The 19,490-nt window shown below is 39.1% G+C and overlaps 1 long non-coding RNA gene across 1 annotated transcript in view; it reads left to right on the forward strand.

Moving 5' to 3' along the window:
* Positions 1-19,490, forward strand: part of LOC114674912 (uncharacterized) — a 463,867-nt gene that overhangs the window by 411,440 nt on the left and 32,937 nt on the right. The window lies entirely within an intron of this gene.

Raw genomic sequence — 19,490 nt, forward strand, 5'->3', positions numbered from 1 at the left:
ACTATTTTAACAAGTAGGTATGGAGGAGAGGAAGCCTGTCCCGAAACTGCCAAGATGGCTATGGATCCCTGTTAAATATCCCAAAACACATTTTTTACTGCACCTTTTTTTCTACTTAAAAAAATCTTGTTATTATCTGTTTGTGTTCCCGTTAAATCTATAATATGATGATGTCTGGGAAGGCAGAGATTATGCCAGCTTCTTGTTACAAATCTAGCATTGTCAGATTTGGCAAATAGAAGTACAGGATTGAGTGAAATTTGAATTTCGGGAAATAATTATTTTATTTTTTAGTATAGGTATATTCCATACAGTATTTGAACCATACTTTTATTTTAAATATGTTCATTGTTTCTCTGAAGTTCTAATTTAATATGGCATCTTGTATTTAATCTGGCAACCTTATCCAGATGTCAGCATTCAACATAGTAGCCAGTCCAGATTAGATGTTCTATAAATCTGAAAATTTGTGTTATCACTGTACATACAAGGCAGAGGACTGAATATGTGAAATATTTAAAGGAAACAGATAATGGGGGAGAAAAGTACACTGAGCAATGAGAAATCAGGACATAGCTCGTTTTAACCAACCTGGAAAACCATTAGGAAAAGCTTATAAAAGGACAGCATTAATGGATGAGTTACTCCAGTGAGAAAAAAGGGGACAAGCACCCTTACAGAAGTTAAACTGTGGCTTCGAGCTCCTACAAGAGTCCACCTTACTTAAGAGGGATTTCTGCAAATAAATCATACAGAGTGAATTAGCTCATAAAATGTTTTGGTGGCTTCTTAGGTGACGTATGACATTGTTTACTGGCAAAACTGAAGACACTAATAATATATACTTGTTTCTTCAAGAAATTCAGTCAATTTAGACATACAAAGAGTGAAGGTAGATGTCTTAGTCTGTTCAGGCTGCTGTAACAGAATTCCATAGCCTGGGTGGCTTATAAACAACAGACATTTCTCACAGTTCTGGAGGCTGGAAGTCCAATCAAAGTGTGGCAGATTTAATGTCTGGTGAAGACCCACTTCCTGGTTCATGGTGCCTTTTCTCTGTGTCTTCACATGGTGGAAGGGGTGAGGGAGCTCTCTGGGGTCTCTTTTATAAGGGCACTAATCCCATTCATGAGGCTCTACCCTCATGATCTCATCACCTCCCGAAGGACCAACTCCTAATGCCATCACTTTGGGAGTTAGGATTTCAATATATGCATTTTGGTGGGAGGGACATAGACATTTAGACCATAGCAATAGAGATAAAACAAACGTCAAGAAATAACTTTCATGTTAAAACAGAAAGATGGATGTAAATGAATGTATTAAATAATGTAATAAATATATTTAATAGCAAATAATGTAATTTATTACATTAGGCAATATAAGCAACTATTAAATTCAGGGAAACTAACTATCCAATCCAGTGTAATATTTAATATTTAACCCACAGGTAGTAGGTTGCTTCCTTATCCCCAACTTCTCACCCTTCCCTATGTCCTTGTCTTTATCATGTAGCTATGTGGCTCTACTCTGTGGTCAGGGTGTTCTTTCTAACTCTGGTCTCTGGTCTCTGCCACGTGACTTACTTTGGCAAATGAGATATGTTACCAGCCTCTATGCAAGTGGAACATTGGCAAGTTCTTACCTGAACAGGCTGGAGTTCTCTTTTGTATCTCTGCAAATGGTATAAGAATATGTCCAACCTAGTGAAAGATGTATTAGTCCATTTTCATACTGCCATGAAGAAATATCCAAGACTGGGTAATTTATAAAGAAAAGAGGTTTAATGGACTTATGGTTCCATATGGTCCCTTACAATCATGGCAGAAGGTGAAGGAGGAGCAAAGGCACATCTTACATGGCAGTAGGCAAGAGAGCATGTACAGGGGAACTGCCCTTTATGAAACCATCAGCTTTCCTGAGACTTATTCACTATCACGAGAACAGCATGGGAAAAACCTGCCCCCATGATTCAGTTACCTCCCACCAGGTCCCTCCTGTGACACGTGGGGATTGTGGGAGTTACAATTCAAGATAAAGTTTGGGTGGGAACACAGCCAAGCCATAACAAAGGGCTAAGAAAATATTTTCCCTTTGCCCTCTGACGCTTCACTGAAAAAAATCACTGACAAGAGGCAGACTAATAGAAAAAAAAAAAACATACGAAGTTATTAATGTGTACACAGGAGCCTTTAGAACGAAGACCCAAAGATACAGGGGAAGTTGACCATTTTTATGCTTAGGTTCAACAAAGTATGGACAGCCATGCAGAAATAGGATTGGACCAAAAGGGTCTAACCTAATGCTAATCAGCTGAATGGGGAAACCCAGCAAGGCCTGTCTGTCTGAATTCTTCTTGGCCTCTCTGAGCAGTACTTCTTCCTTCTGGATATGGGGTGGGACCCTCTCTGGAATGGGAGTCTTAGGACCTGCAGTCAAACCAGGTAGGTCGGATCATTCTTTGTGACCTGTTTCTACACAAACAGGTGAAACAAAGTCCTATTTTTAGGTTTTGTGGCTGGCTGTTGGGAAAAAGGGTTCTGGTTTCTAGGACCTGCCTTGTGGAAGAGAAATTCTAGTTTTTATGATGCCTGTCGGGAGGATAGAACTGAGAGATAGGAGGGCAAGAGGAGGTCAGAGAGAAACTTTTGCTTTTGAGGCTACCTCTGAGGCCTTTGTTTTGGGGTATCATTTTCTGAGTCCCAGTACTGGTCTACTCAAAGATTAGAGGAAACTGCAGCACTGCAAAGCCAGTCAATAAGGAAACCTGTCTATGGTTATGAGTAAGCTCAGCTGACCTCCACAGAACCACCTCTCTGACTCCCTGCTGGCTCCAGATAGGTAAGTAATACACACTCTTGTCTTCTGCCGAGCCATGTGGTTGTTTGTTATGCAGCAGCAGCATGGCAATAGATAACTGATACTGGAACAGAACAAACTGGAAATAAACTTAGGAACACAGAGTTACAACATCCTATTTCTCTGCTCCTTCCCCTCCCACACTGTAGGAAATCTGGTTCCTGTTGCCTGTCACCCAGTAATTCTTGTCATCCTGAGTAAAGTGTTCCCGTGTGATTGGTAAGCTAGTCCTGCTGGCTTTTAGAGCACATCCACTTTGATCCTCCTTGAGTTAGCTGTGGTGAGGTTTCCTAATGCTGAAAATACTGAGGTTCCTTCTCTGTAACCGATACCTCCCCAAAGATCCTCAGTACTTCCCAATGATGATACCATCACCACTGATGCCAATGTCCATAATGACACTGCCCTTGCCTGTTTCCAAGAGCACAGAGGCCACTTTGCCTAACAAAGGTCTCCCCAGCACCTGTGATGTCCATCAGTGTCCACATAGATTTTACTAAAGCTCACAAACAACTCCCCACTTAGATTTTTCTGTTTAGCCTCATCAAGAATAAAGTGGACTAGGCATGGTGGCACATGCCCATATTTCCATCTGCTTGAGAGGCTTGTTTGAGCCAGGAGTTCAAGACCAGACTGGACAACACAGCTAGACCATATCTTTAAAAAATGCATTTTTAATTAGCTGGGTGTGATGGATGCACCTATCATCCTGGCTACTTAGGCTGGAGAATCATCCAAGTCCAAGAACTTGAGGCTGCAGTGAGCTATGATCGTACTACTGCACTCCAGCTTGGGGCAACAGAGCAAAACCCTGTCTCAAAAAAAAAAAAAAAATGGAGAATAAAGTGGTGGTATGCTTCAACTTTCTTACATGCATTGAGATAATATATTCAACATACATTTAATAACCTTGTATGATGGTGGCTGCTGTTACATATTACCTACCACAAATTCAGTGGCTTAAAACAAGACACATTTATTCCCTCCAGTTCTGAAGTTTACAAGTACAAAATCAGTATCGCTGAGCTAAAATCAAGCTGCTGGCAGGGCCACCCTCCCCTCTAAGGCTGTAGGGGGAGAATCTGTTCCTTGCCTGTTCCAGAGTCTGGTGGCTTGATGGAATTCCTTGGCTTGTGCTACATGACTTCAATCTCTGCCTCTGACATTACATTACCTTTCTCCTCTTCTGTGTGTGCCCAACCTTGGTCTACCTCTCTCCTTGGTGTGGCCATTTTAAGTTGCTTCCCCACCCTTACATTCAGTCATGACATGATTCACTTCTTGTATCAGGTATCTATTGCCACGTTGCTGCTGTGTAACAACCAATGTCTCCCTCTTGTAGCTTTATTCTTCAGCAAAGTGTTTTATCTGTTATTAATGCTCAAATCAATATGCTTTTAAAGGGAAAAATAAATGGTTCCTGGTGAATGAACTAGATTTAATCCTTTTATTCTCTGAATTAGTACGTCTCTATTGCATTCGCATGTACCTTGGCTATGCAAAGTTCTTTCATCAAAGTCCTGTACATTGATTTTTTTCTTCTGATATTTTTGCTGTTTATGGATTACAGGGAGAGGCCAGCTTCATTTCATACTGTCATAAACCTGTTTATTTTACTTGATATTTGAGGCATTGCCTTTCTTTTTACTTCAGTTTTTGAAAAGATTCATAAAGAATGTACATCTATTTTTGTTAATTTTGTCAAGAATTCAATGGACCTACTAATTGTATATATACTTTTCATGTTTAAGCACAGGAATTTTTTTAAATTACAGTATTGATACTTTCTTTCATTCCCATTGCTCTCATCTTTCATTAAGAACACTGTTGATTCTTGCCAGGGGTAGTGGTGTGCACCTGTAGTCCCAGCTGCTCCAGAGGCTGAGGCAAGAGGATGGTTTTAGCCCAGGAGTTCATGACCAGCTCGGGCAATACAGTGAGACGTGTCTCTAAAACAAAAACCAAAAATCATGAAAGAACACTACTGATTCTTAGACTCAGTCGTTAGGATGAGAATACACACAAACAGAGACACATGCACACACGCAGTGCAGCTCAAACTTGTCCTCTGTTAAAGCGGTTTGAAAGCTGGATGTAGTATTTTCTGGCTTTATCCAATCCTCTGTGTGTGTTGCTCGGGGAGGGGTTGTGGCAGGAGGGAGACTTCTTTGGGTCAATGTGTGACATTTTTTCTTTTTCTTTTTTTTTTTTTTTCTTTTTAAGAATCTGGGATTTACTCTCTCCTCTGAGATTTTCTTAAAAACCTGTACTAGATTCATCCATCTGTCCAAACATGAAGACTGTCATCTCCTGTTATAGAGGAGATAACTTCTGATTTCAGAGCATCATTCTCTTGATTTTTTTTTGTATTATTTTTGTTTTGTTTTGTTTTGTTTTGTTTTGTTTTGTTTTGTTTTGTTTTGTTTGAGACAGGGTCTCACTCTGTTGCCCAGGCTGGAGCAAAGTGGTGCAATCACAGCTCACTGCACCTGGCCTCCTGGGCTCAGGTGATTCTCCCGTCTCAGCCTCCCAGTTAGCTGGGATTACAGGTGCGTGTCTCCACGCCTGGTTAATTTTGGTATTTTTTGTAAAGACAGGGTTTCTCCATGTTGCCCAGGCTCGCCTCAAACTCCTGGACTCAAGCAATCCACCCACCTCGGTCTCCAAAAGTGCATTCTCTTGATTTAGCAAGTCCTGAAAAGTGGCAAGCCATAATAATTGTTATTGCTTATGCTTCAGAGACAGATAGGTAACCTCCGCCACTCTTCATTGTTTTTTTAATGATTTTTTTATTTAATTCACCTACTTACTCTTTCTATACAATCCTCTACAAGCTGGTCAAATTCCCAGGACCTTTGTCAATGCAAAACTATTAGGGCTTGACACTTTGCCTTTTTGCAACTGTCTGAAGTTTTGGAATGTGTGTTCATATTTTTTGTTTATCAGCCCTCATTCTGCTGGTTTTCACTTTTGTTTGCTTTCTGTTTATGGTGCTCAATATTGGCTTCCTTCTCCTAAATATCTCCCATATTTAACCTAAATAATGCATGATTAAAATAACAAGATGTTCCTTACTCTAATAAAATAAATAATGAAATAGATAACATAAAAGAAGGCCATGCAAGCAATAATTATATACTTACACTAGTTGCACACTTATATTTTATAACTCTATACAAGCATATATACTTATATCATTATAAGTCTGTTAACTGTATACTTACATCATTAATAGTAGTTACATAATGATAGTCCTTTGGGAACAAAGAGTATAATTATTCTGGCGTGTGCTCTTAAGATTCAAGAAGATACGAATCTTGCTTAGTATACTGTTAACAAAATGTTGTCTCAGAGATACATTTAAATACTGTCTAGCCAGCCCACCACTCAGATTTAATATCATTATTCATCTCTCATTTTTATTGTAGTTGGAGTATACAAGATTCATACAAAACTGACATAAAATGAGTGGTAAGTTCCCTTCCATTGAAGTCATAACTAAGAATATATGATAAGCACATGCATTGGGAAGATGGAGCATTACACTAAGTAATTAGCAAGCAAGCTAGCCAGAGTGAAGAGACTGCATTCTGAAATGACACAAAACCTACTTAGCACTATAATTTATTCTTATGCCCTACTTTGCTCTGTTTGAATTTATTCCTGGCCTGTAAGTATAATGACTAAAAATCATTAATCAAATTATTAAAATAATAATTTCATGCTTGCTAAGCAGGAATTGTTTCTTAAACAGACCCTAAGTTCTTTTTGGTTGACCTTGTGGTGAAATCAGAAGAGCTCACATTTTCTGGCCAAATCAAATCCAGTTTCACGACCTACCTACATCTCTTACTAATTTGCTTAACCTTGGGATTTTTTGGTTTTATGTTTCTTTGTTTTGACTGTTTGAGACAGAGTCTCACTCTGTTGCCCTGGCTGGAGTTTAGTGGTGCAGTCCTGACTTACTACATCCTCAAACTCCTGAATTCAAGTGATCCTCCCAGCTGAACCTCCTGAGTAGCTGGGACTACAGGTGTGCACCACCACAACTGGCTAATTTATTTTAAATTTTATTTTGTAGAGATGGGGTATCACTATGTTGCCCAGGCTCATCTCAAACTCCTGAGCTCAAGTGATCCTCCCACCTTGGCCTCCCAAAGTTCTGGGATTACAGGTATGAACCACTGTGCCTGGCTGACTTTCAGGAATTTTTTTTTTAGCATCTCTTGAATTCAAAGTTTTTATCTATAGAATGATCATGAAATCAGACGACCAGTGGTTCTAGATCTTAAGTGTGCACTAAGGGTCTGTGAAACACAGATTCCTGGACTCCACACTGATCCATAAGCCTCGGCTGAGGCTCAAGGTTTGCCTTTCTCTGAGTATCCAGGCAATGATAAGGTTGCTGGTAGAGAGACCACACTTCCAATCAATGGCCTATGTGTTAGGATGGTTGGAACATTAGAAGAGAGAACCTTTTAGTGGTTTTGAAGCCTGATGGGGAGCTTTAAATTATAACCCTACCCATGTGGCCAGTGCATTAATATGCCACAGGCTGGGAAACCATCAGTTATGTAAAGCTTTTAGCTCAGTGTGTGGTGATGTGGGTCACTGAATACATATTAGTTCTATTTCTTTGTGCATGCATTTGGTTTTATTCTACTTTTTATAGCTGACCTATTCTAAGTCCCTGAATGACCCAAATTTGTCAACAGGTGTTTGCTTATTTGTTTAATGATTGCATACATTTGAGTCTTGACTAATTCAATTTAAATTTAGGTCCCATCTCCCTGCAGAGTTCAGTGTAATTGTCTAAGTCAATGAACTGTTCTGTCTTTTTTCCCCCACATCTGCTGTCTGTATGGGCCCACTTTTGTGGGTCAATATAGTGCTGGAATTGGATAAAGGCAGTCTTTAGGCAAAATTCACTTTTAAAAAGCCTTTTATTATGATTTTAGTTGGGATTTCAGGATAATCAGTTTCTACTTTATACATGTTTCATATTTATAATAAATCCAAGTTCTGTGGGTCTGATCATCATTCGTATAAGCATTAAAGTGCACTCAAGTACTTATGCAAATAGACCACCAGAAGGGCTTTGAAAAGGGAAAACAAGCGAGCAAACAAGCTTCCCAAGTCATTATCCACTTTTGAAATTGCAAACAATTCTCCCAAGGCTGACCTAGTCCTATTTTCTTAAAATGTAAAGAAATCTCCAGGTAAACGGCCCTTTAGGAAATAAAGACTTTATATTTCTTTTGGCATTAACAAATTTTGGAGAAAGTTTTTTCTTATAATTAATAATAATGGGGGGTTGAATTTCTAAAAAGAAGAATATTAAATTATTTTCAAAGATACTCGTAATGGCTCTTGAATGTTAACTCAACATGCTTTTCTTCAATAAACATTTAATAGATGTTGATGTTTTAGGTACTGCCGTGTTAGATTTGGGTTACAAAAATCAACAAAACACTGACTCTGGACTCAAAACTGTGAAAAGTGACTTGAAAATAGTCATTTACTTTGGGCTAATGAGTGGGACACTGAAAAGGTAGGGTGGAAACAAAGTTGATGGTGCTGTAGGATAATAGTTGAAATATTTAGAAAGAATCCAGACATTTAGAGCTTAAGAAATCTCAAAAATCATTTAGAACACTTTTTCTATGGATGACAGGATTAGATGAAAATGGTTTTATTAAATTCACACATAATAGTTATATTCAAATGGTTGACAAACGGTCCTGTTTGTCACACGTGTCCGTGTGAAGAGACCACCAAACAGGCTTTGTGTGAGCAGCAAGGCTGTTTATTTCACCTGGGTGCAGGTGGGCTGAGTTCGAAAAGAGTCAGCAAAGGGAGATATGGGTGGGGCCATCTTATAGGATTTGAGTGGGTAGTGGAAAATTACAGTCAAAGGGGGTTTTTCTCTTGCAGGCAGGGGCGGGAGTCGCAAGGGGCTCAGTGGGGAGCTTCTGAGCCAGGAGAAGGAATTTCACAAGGTTAATTGCTCAGTTAAGGTGGGGCAGGAACAAATCACAATGGTGGAGGGTCATCAGTTAAGGCAGGAACCAGCCATTTTCACTTCTTTTGTGATTCTTCACTTGCTTCAGGCCATCTGGATGTATACATGCAGGTCACAGGGGATATGATGGCTTGGCTTGGGCTCAGAGGCCTGACACTGTTGACAAAGATTATACCATAGCTGGTGAGGATTCTAAAGTTTAACTTGGCTGGGTGCAGTGGCTCACACCTGTAATCCCAACACTTTGGGAGGCCAAGGCAGGAGAAACACTTGAAGCCAGGAGTTCGAGACCAGCCTGAGCAACATAGCAACATCCCATCTCCACAAGAAAATTAAAAAATTATCCGTTTGTGGTGGTGCATGCGTGTAGTCCCAGCTACTCAGGAAGCTGAGGTGGGAGGATCACTTGAGCCCATGAGGTCAAGGTCGCAGTGAGCTATGTTTGCACCACTGCACTGTGGCCTGCGCAACAGAGTGAGACCCTGCCTCAAATAGAAGATAGATAGTGATAGATAGATAGATAGATAGATAGATAGATAGATAGATAGATAGATAGATAGATAGTAGAATATAGGAACCAGACAAGGGCACAGGGGTTTTTCTTTTTGTATATGCCTCTGTAAAGATCCAAAACTGAAGTGGAGAAGTTGCAGACATCTATTTTGACTCAATATAAGCTAATTTCTTATATATTGGTTCTAAAAATACCTACTAACCTCATTGAGTAGTAAAGTCATAATAATTTTCCATGTTAAAAAAAAAATCAGGCGTGCAATCTCATGCATGAATATCATCTCAGGGGGCTCAGGGACACCTGTAGTTTATTTATATATTTCAGCAGAATCCAAGGTCCCCAAGATAAATAACCCTGTTCTAAAATTTAGAGCAGTCTCACATTACCACAGAGCTAATGTCAGAGGTGGATGTCCTCTAGCACCATATTTAGGTGTAGGCTGAGTGACCCCTGGAGGGAATGGTGGAGAGAATTTCCAAGCGTCTAGAGGAGGAACTGGGCTCATTTACCTCCAAAAGACCTTTTAAGCCTGAAATTGTCTTTGATTCAAGTAATGCGAAGCATTAAAAACAGACATCTGCCTCTTCAGAACTAACCAGTCACTTTTTACAGCCCAAACTCCTCTTGAGCTTAAAGAGAAAAAGGATGGCATATCTTGGACACCTTAGATGGAACCATATAAATAGGATAGCAAGTATTTCAGTGGAAAAATCAACAGGAGAAAGTAAGTAAGTGATTTAGCAACAAGAAACAAGTTTGAGGGTTGATTTTCTTGAAAAATAAAAATAATGTGTAGGATGATTCTTATCATATAAAATGTGACTGTAATAGTTATCTATCAGTATGTAAAAAATGATCCTACTACTTCACAGTTTAAAGCAATAAAGATATACCATTTTTTCATGAATCTGGGATTTTGGAGTGGCTTAGTTGGGAGGTTCAGGCTCAAAGTCCCTCATGAGCTTGAAGTCAGGTTGTCCATCAGGGCTTCAGTCTCAAAAGGTTCTATGTGGCTGGAGGATCTTCTGGCAAGATGGCTCAGCCACATGGCTACTGGCCTGCCTTCTCAGTTACTCATCCCATGCATCTCCTCACAGGGCTGCTTGAGTATCCTTACAACACAGTGGCTGGCTTTCTCCCAAGTGAGTTAGCCAAAAGAATGCAAGAGGGAAACTCAAATGTCTCTTATGACCTACGCTTCAAATTCACATGCCATCATTACCTCAGTATCCTATTGCTTATACAAGTCAGCCCAGTCATTAGGGGCCATCTTGGAGGCTGGATACCATACTGATATTACAGCCAAGGGGGAAAGGATTTAAGCTCACTTTTAGGCTATTGCAGTGACTTTGAAAATAAGAAGTACAGAAAACAGTTGTATATTTTGAGAGACAATAAAGCCTATGCCATTCAGAGTTCTCACACATAAAGCCTATCAGCCAAAGAACTTTGGAGAATGTCACCAATAAAAAACCACATACAGCATTAACTTGACTTTGGACTTTGCTAGCTCGGATGCTTATATACATATCATTTCTAACTTAGAACTGGCTTTTCAAAGTATGAAAGTCAAACTTGGTGTTATCCAACTGGGATTTGAAAAGTAAGTTATGGTATAAGTTTTAAAATCTTTACATTACATGTCATCAAGAAAATTCAAAATGGGTTAAGCCATTGTTTTCTAATAGAAATACAACCAGGGCCACAGATACAAGCTGATTATGTAATTTCAGAAATGGGTGAAAGTAATTTTAATAGCATAGTTATTGACCCAGTGCTATGGCTTAAATGTGTCCCCTTGGAAATTCAGGTGTTGAAACTAAATGACCAGTGTGATAGTGCTAGGAGGTAGACTTATATAAAAAGCTTCACCCAGCGCTCAGCTAACTTGCTCTTCCACCTTCTGCCCTGTGAAGATACAGTGTTCCTCCCCTCCTGGGGTTGCAGCAAAAGATGTCAACTTGGAAACAGAGAGTAGCCCTCACCAGATAAGCAAACCTGTGATGCCTTGATCTTGAACTTCCCAGCCACCAGAACTATAAAAAAATTCATTTCTGTTCTTTGTAAACTACCCAGTCTCAATATTTTATAATAAGAATGCAAATTGACCAATACACCCACTATGTCTAAATTCAACATTACAATTTCAACATGAGGTCAATATAAAAATGTTTGTTGTACTAAGTTTGAAATCCAGTGTGTATTTTACATTTATGGCACATCTCAGTTGGAGGAGCCATATTTCAAATGTTCAATAAGCACATGAGATTAGTGGCTACTGTACTGGATAACAAAGGTAATTTACTGGGCTTACTGGGAAAAAAATCCATTGGACTAGACCTGATCAAGAAACTTGCTCAAATCAAGTAACCAAGGACCCATTGCTATCTCACTGCTGTCTTCTCCAGGCCTGACTCAAACCACAGGCTCCAACTGGCAGCACCTCAGTAGATGGGGCTCTACATTGTCATCACTGAATAGTTAATATCTAGTACCAGCCTCAAGTCCTCATCCTGGTCATGGAAGAAATGAGCATCTCTTGTAGCTCATGGCTGGTAGATGCACTGTGGTGTTCATATTCTCCCAGTGCCCTGAATTGGGTAACCTGACCATTCCAAGACTGGTCATCGTGGTTAGTATCACAAGAGCTCTTGATCGTACAAGGCAATTAAAATCTCCTAGAATACAGAAGTGGGCTCAAGACTCCCATACCACATTCTTAAGCAAGGGAGAGTAATTAATTGCACAAAGGAAAATCAGGGTACTTTTAACAAGAGACGAAGTGTCTCTGTTTCCATCTGCTGGAAACAGACAAAAGCAAACACATGTCCACAACCCACTTGTCCATAATGAAGTGTATAGGCAGATGTCTTGAATTCCATCTTTGATTTCCCAACCACAAAAGGAGAGGCAAATCAAAGGCCATGACTAGCTCTGGATCTGCAGCTAGGACCACCTACATAACTCATGGCTGGGGTTCATCCAATTATTTGTAGTTTCAATCATCTGTGACCCACTTGTAATTCACTAATGCTGTGCCAGTGGCCAACTTGAATTTCTACAGACAGCAGTAGCACCTTGAATTAACAGAATAATTGAAAATGTACACACCACTATGTGACAAGAAAATAATTTTAAATGGAATGTATAATGTATGTTCATCCACGAAAGCATTACTCAGACTTTTGTATTAAATTTGAAATGCTTACTATAACCTTAAAACTGTTTCTGTTTTTAAGACAGAATACAAATTCATTTTTTTCCTGATGTTTGAATTAAATAATCTTTTTAGGGAGTATTAAATGAATATTATTAGATTTGATAGATCTAACAAAATTATTTGAATACAATTTTCTGTTCTGTACAAGGGCAAATCAAGTAAAATAATTCCATCCTCAAAATAGTTTGTACTACATGTTTTACTATAATTGAACCATTTTTTAAAAAAATATGTACCCATATGGGCAAGAACAAAGAAAGGACGTTTTTTAAAAATTAAAGAAGAAAGATGCTAAGGTTGAAACATTTGGGGTGTTATTTTTTCCTCAGAAGGCTTATGTGGATGTATAACAGCATTTGTGCATGTTCTAAAATAAATTGTGTTTCTAAAATGAATGACTCACAACATATTTTAGCAGCCTGCACAGAGCATTTGAGACTGAAAAAGAAGGTGTTTACACAGAGATAGGGAGGAGAAAGACTGTTTTCCTCTACTGTCTTACCATATCACATGAGTCCTTACCCAGAACTTTCTCAGGAAACAGAGCAAACTCATCCAAAGATGTTTGCAGCAAGGAATAGCACAGAAACATTGACCATATGGGATAATTGAGGGTCTTCTAATCCAAAGGAAATAGGAGGTCTTACTCATATACAAGTGATTGTTATTTGAGTTTTAAATTGGTAGCTGAAATGTTCTTCATCTCTTAAATATATTCTAAGTTCGCAAATTCTTCTTCCTAAAGCAACTTTTCTCTAAAAGAGATTTTTAAAAAATCATCTTTCGATTTCAGCAACAGGACTAGATTCTCATACTGCTAGTAACTCAACCAAAACTTTCCCAAGTAGAGCCAAAATAGCTTCCATAAAATTTCTAAAGATGAGAATCAGCCCCAGATGGTCCAGACTAAAATGTTAAATATGATGCTAATACTATGGTCAAGTGAAATCGCATATTTGCATTTTTCTGAAACTATCTAAAATTAGTCTTTTAAAGAGGTCCATCTGCTTCAAAATATCTTTTCCATGGCCCTTCTTGTACATGATGTTTCCACCCCGAGTCAAGCAACTGGGTAAAGAAGTTGTATCTTTAGAAGGCCTGTGTTAAATAACAAATATATCTGTGGAGTAGATGTCACAGTAACCAAAAAGGGCCCAGCACTACATCCACATGAAGTGTTTACTGGATGGGCAAGAGGTACTGAGAGAATAGCGTTTACATAGTATATTTAGGTAGACTTGGAAAGAAAAGAAAAGGGAAAGACCTCTCCACTTTTCATGAGTCCTGATTTTCTGGTGCTAAAATAACAGGTAAGTTATATGTCTGCTTCCTTCTCAGTCTACTCTGGGTTTGTTCTTAATCGATAATGAGCAGCCCTCTGTTTTTCTAAAGCCTAGTCAGGCCAGCAGGGTATTTGTCTTTTACTTGAGTCATAAGCTTTGCACCCTATGTATCCGAGTTTCCAGGTATCTCCTCATATCATCTTCTTTGCATCAGGACAATCTTTCTACAAGTCTTTCTCAAATCTCGGTTTTTCTGACTCTATCTCTGAATTTTGGCCCTCTGAACAAAGATTCCATGCTCACATTCCAATGTTGCTAATCTAATTGCCCAAGACATAGACAAAAGCCTCCCTGTTCTTCTTCAACTTGGAAATGGAGGGATGACTATGGATCCAAGTCTCTTTATTTTTTCCCTTCTCTTGGTGAATTTCAAAGAATAAGATGTTTTACTGGCTGCAGAGGTAGAGGAGAGAGTGGAAATAAAATGGCTCTACTCTGCTCCAAGAGGTGACATCTGGACATGAGTTCTGACCCAGTACAGACCTGGTGACTTCAGCAACATCCTTCTTTCCCAGGCACAATGCACAGCAGATGGCCTCCTAAATGAAGTGCCATGCTAATAATTCTCCTCTCACCTTGGTTCATAATAGGGAAATGGATTTTCGACCCATTAGCATCTTACCCCCATTCATTTTCTGCTCTTTATTCACAAAATCAGCATCCCATGTCTGCAGTGATTAAAAGACCAAACTGAAGTCCTTCACATGGTTACGGGCAGCCTAGCCAACCTTAATAAGCTACTCCTGCAAAATGGAAATGAAGAAATCTATTATGGGAATTAGAAACACATCATCAATTCTGTGTGGCAAAACAGAGGTTTAATATTGATAAATATAAGAATCCAATAATATATAGCAGGTGTGATGCATGGTCTATCTGTCCCTGTCCTCTTTATCTCCATATCAGGCCACACTGCTGCAAAATTTAGACTGCACACACCAGAACATGTGCATCTGATTGGATTTGGGTTTGTTGCAGGATGAAATTGGACCAAACAGCCACTCCTGTGGGTCAGTTTTTATTAATTACAGAAAACCTCCCTTCTCTTAGTCTAACGTGGCCCTTGCAGTTGTCAATGTAAAGCCTTTCTTCTGTCTGTAAATAGGATATGATGGAAAGACTAAGCTCACACCTAAGTGAAAAAGGATGGATAAAAGGCAGGAGGCTGGCCTTTTACTGTTGTCACTCCACATGCCAACCCTTTTACTTCAGGAACACTCTCAAAACGAGTTACAGATTTAGATTTCTCCTATTTTCAGTGTGTACTATTAAGCTAGGGAGAAAAGATCCGGAAGAGGAAAGATGACTTAATGGAAATTAATATGTTGAGTCCAGAGATTTGTACCATATAAATATCCAACTATTGAAAAGAGGTAACAGCAAAAATAAATGAACAGAAATAAAATTAGAATGTAGTCACATTGCAAGCAAATAAATGTAGCGTCATCATGACTTCTAAAACTATTCTAATTATCCAAGTCTAGCTGACACAAAATTCTGAACACTAACTAAATAATTTTTCTCAATGCTACCAACTCCTCTCTTCTTTGGGTTAAGAGAAACACAACATGGTGAATTCAAACAAAGCTGCATCTCATAAAAAGTTTTTTTTTTTTTCCAAAAGGCTCAGCATCACTAATCATCAGAGAAGTGCAAATTAAAACTACAATGAAATACCATCTTACACCAGTCAGAATGGCTATTATTAAAAAGTAAAGAAACAGCAGATGTTGGTGTGGGTGCAGAGAAAAGGGAACACTTATACGCTATTGGTGGAAATGTAAATTAATACAACCTCTATGGAAAATAGTATGGAGATTTCTCAAAGAGCTAACAATAAAACTCCCATTTGACCCAGCAATCCCACTACTGGGTATCTACCCAAAATAAATCATTATATAAAAAGACATCTGCACTCATATGTTTATTGCAGCACTATTCACAACAGCAAAGTCACAGAATCAACTTACCTGCCCTTTAACAGATGATTGGATAAAGAAAATATAGTACACAGACACCATGAGATACTGCTCACCCATAAAAATGGGTGGAATTATATATTTTGCAGCAACATGAATGGAATTGGAGGCCATTTTCCCAAGTGAAATGACTCAGAAAGTCAAATACTGAATGTTCTCACTTACAAAGTGGGAGCTAAATAGTGGTGCACATGGACATACAAAATGAAATAATAGACTCTGGAGACTCCAAAGGGAGGGTAGGAAGGGGGTTAAGGGATGAAATTCTACCTATTTGGTACAATGTACACTATTTGGGTGATGGTTACAGTAAAAGCCCAGACTTTACCACTACACAATATATCAGTGTGACAAAATTGCACTTGTACCCCTCAGTCTGCAAAAATGAAAATAAATATTTTAAAATAAAAAATTTTAATTACATGGTAGAAGTCGTCTAAGAGCTTTATCAAGATGTAATTTATATACCATCAAATTCACCCCTTTGAAGTGTACATTTCAATGTTTTTTCAGTACATTTACAGAATTGTGCAACCTTCACCATAATCTACTTTTAAATTATTTTCATCACTCCAAAAAGAAACCCTGCACCTTTTATTACTCACACCCTGTTCTTTCTCCCTCCAGCCCCTGGCAAACACTCATCTACTCTCTGCCTTCATGCATTTGTCTATTCTAGACATTTTGCATAAATCAGATCCTACAGGATGTGGTTTTATGTGACTGGCTTCTTTCACTCAGGATCATGCTTCGGTTTCATCCATGTTGTAGGAGGTGCCAATACTTTTTTCCTTTTTTATAAATTGCTGGATAGAATTTTTCTGTTATCAGTGTGCTGATAACACATTGATATCAGCTCCCCATGCACCCCTTAATATATTTTCGGATAAACAAGGGAATCCCCTGAAGCTCTGCTCCTTTAACGTGAGCACCACGTTAAGCTTCCTCAGCAGAGGATGCTGGAGAGATAGTGCAAAAGAAAGGCTACAATTTCCGGCTCAGGGGGTGAAATCGGAAGTGCGGTTATGACGACGTCTGGTGGCATCTCTTCCAGTCATAAGCCCAGGTTGCAGCCTTTCAGCAACTCTGACACCTAGACCTGGCAATATTATTTCCCCAGCTTCCTCAGCTCAGAAATCAGAATTCCCTTCCGAGTCTGACACATCAAGCTGTTGTCCTTCTTCAAACTTCCCACATGGCTGTGTCCCTTTGAATCTTCTGTCCACTCCAATGCACAGACTCCCTAACACGGTGGTTGCCGATCACCTGCCCTCTCACCTGCACTCTAGAAGGTGGCCCACAGTTTGCCCAGCAACTCAAGATCAACTCTGGCTTGGCCAAATCTCCAAACATCTCCACTCTTAGGTGGCAGTGCCATATACCTTTTCCAGGAAAGTCTAAACCCTTTCCTACTGTGTCCTTTGAACTCTCTCCCTGAGCTCTAAAATACCAAACAGAGTTGAGTCTCTGCATGTCTTATAGTTACTCTTTCATAACTCTTCATAATTCTTCACATTAAACTCTCCCTATTTAATCCCACTGCATGGTTTGTCTCTTGCCTGGACTCAAACTTCCACAGTATTTCATTGTATAGGCATACCACATATTGTTCATCCATGCATCAGTTGATGGCCATTTGGGTTGTTTCCATTTGTTTGGCTCTTAGGAATAATGCTGCTGTGAACATTTATGTGCAAGTCACATGTTTTATTTCTCCAGGGTCGCTACGTAGGAGTTGAATTGCTGTAGCGCAGGGTACATTTGTCTTTAACTTTGTAAGAAACTGCCAAACTATTTTCCAAAGTGGCTGCACCATTTGTCCTTCCCATTAGCAATATGTGAAGGTTCCAATTTGTCTACATCCACATCAACACTTATTATGTTCTATCTTTTATGATTATAGCCATTCTAGTATATTTTATACTACCAATTCAAGTTATTGAAGCCAAAAATGAAGGTTGAGTGTAAAAAAAAAATCAGAATTGTGTCCAGTACTCAAGAAGAAATAGGAAAGTGATGTCTATTATTTTGTTCTTGTTCTTATCAAAAGTTAAGGGACCAATTCTTTCTGGGCTGCAATCATGGTAACATGTTCTTTCTTGGATGCTGTGACAGCAGGGTAAATGAAAGGAAACTCACAGTTTTTGGAACAAAAGCCATAGAACACTTCATTTCAAGAAAAAGTTAATACAAACTTCAATAAAATAATGTGAAGAAAATGTTAAGCCAAAAAGACAGTTTGATTTTGTGACTTTTTATATGTAGGTAATTTTCTCTTTATTTTTTTTTTTCTGGTAGAAACTTTAAAACTAACTCAACAGTTGGTCCAGAAACAACATTTAACCATTATTTTCTAGGCTACACATTTGGGCCCAATACAACTCCAAGAAATGGAGAAACGCTCTGTTTCCGTTTGGAATTCAGAGAATCTTTCTGGCTGTGGTACAGATTTCCTGTGTTTTGCTCCAGGATGGTTGAAATTTGGGCAGCTCAATCAGGTTCAAATTATGTTAGAATAGCATTTGCATTCTAGTTACAAAGCAAGGCTTTGCATTCCCACCCACACTTTCTTGGCTTGAACCACCATCCTCATCAGTCTAAAGAAATTTAAATCTTTTAAACAAGACAGGATGAAAGAAAAGTTGGGCTGAAAAAGAAAAATTTAGAAACTTTTCTGATTAAGTTAGCTCTTCCTAAAGTGTTTAGATCACCAGCCACCTCCTAGCACCTCGTTTGAGATTCCACTGAGTAAAGTACATACCTTCAAGGTATGAATTAGCAAACATCATGAATTTAAAAAAAACACCCACACACTTTGGAAGCTGTTTGTTAAATCTTGCAGAATTTTTAGCTGGTTTAAATGTCAGACACCAAGTCCAGATAAGAAGACGTACGAGGTTTTGTGGTGGTGGAAACTACTTAATCCACTATCTCCGGTTCCATGAAGATCCACGTTAGTCTGTGATATTAAAGTATGATGTCAATTCTTTGAGCCTTTTGGGTTTCAATATGTATATTTAACAATACAGGGGCTTCAGCATAGGGTACACTACCTTATGAATGTATGGGACTTTAGTTTTATGACACATAAAAAAGACAGTGCATATATAACTGGTTAGTCCAGTATATGTACATTTCAAATAATTATGATTCTAACAGTGTGGTCTCCGATGTTTGAATATATTGTTTAAGCAAAAATAGTCCTTGGAGCCGGGCGCGGTGGCTCACGCCTGTAATCTCAGCACTTTGGGAGGCTGAGGCGGGTGGATCACGAGGTCAGGAGATCGAGACCATCCTGGCTAACACGGTGAAACCCCGTCTCTACTAAAAATACAAAAAATTAGCCGGGCGTGGTGGGTGGTGCCTGTAGTCCCAGCTACTCGGGAGGCTGAGGCAGGAGAATGGTGTGAACCCGGGAGGCAGAGCTTGCAGTGAGCCGAGATCGTGCCACTGCACTCCAGCCTAGGCGACGGGGCCAGACTCCGTCTCAAAAAAAAAAAAAAAAGTCCTTGGAAAGGTTGCAACGTGATAGAAGAAGAGACACAGGAACCCT

The sequence above is a fragment of the Macaca mulatta genome, chromosome X (assembly GCF_049350105.2).
Source record: "Macaca mulatta isolate MMU2019108-1 chromosome X, T2T-MMU8v2.0, whole genome shotgun sequence".
In the NCBI taxonomy this organism is placed as follows: Eukaryota; Metazoa; Chordata; class Mammalia; order Primates; family Cercopithecidae; genus Macaca; species Macaca mulatta.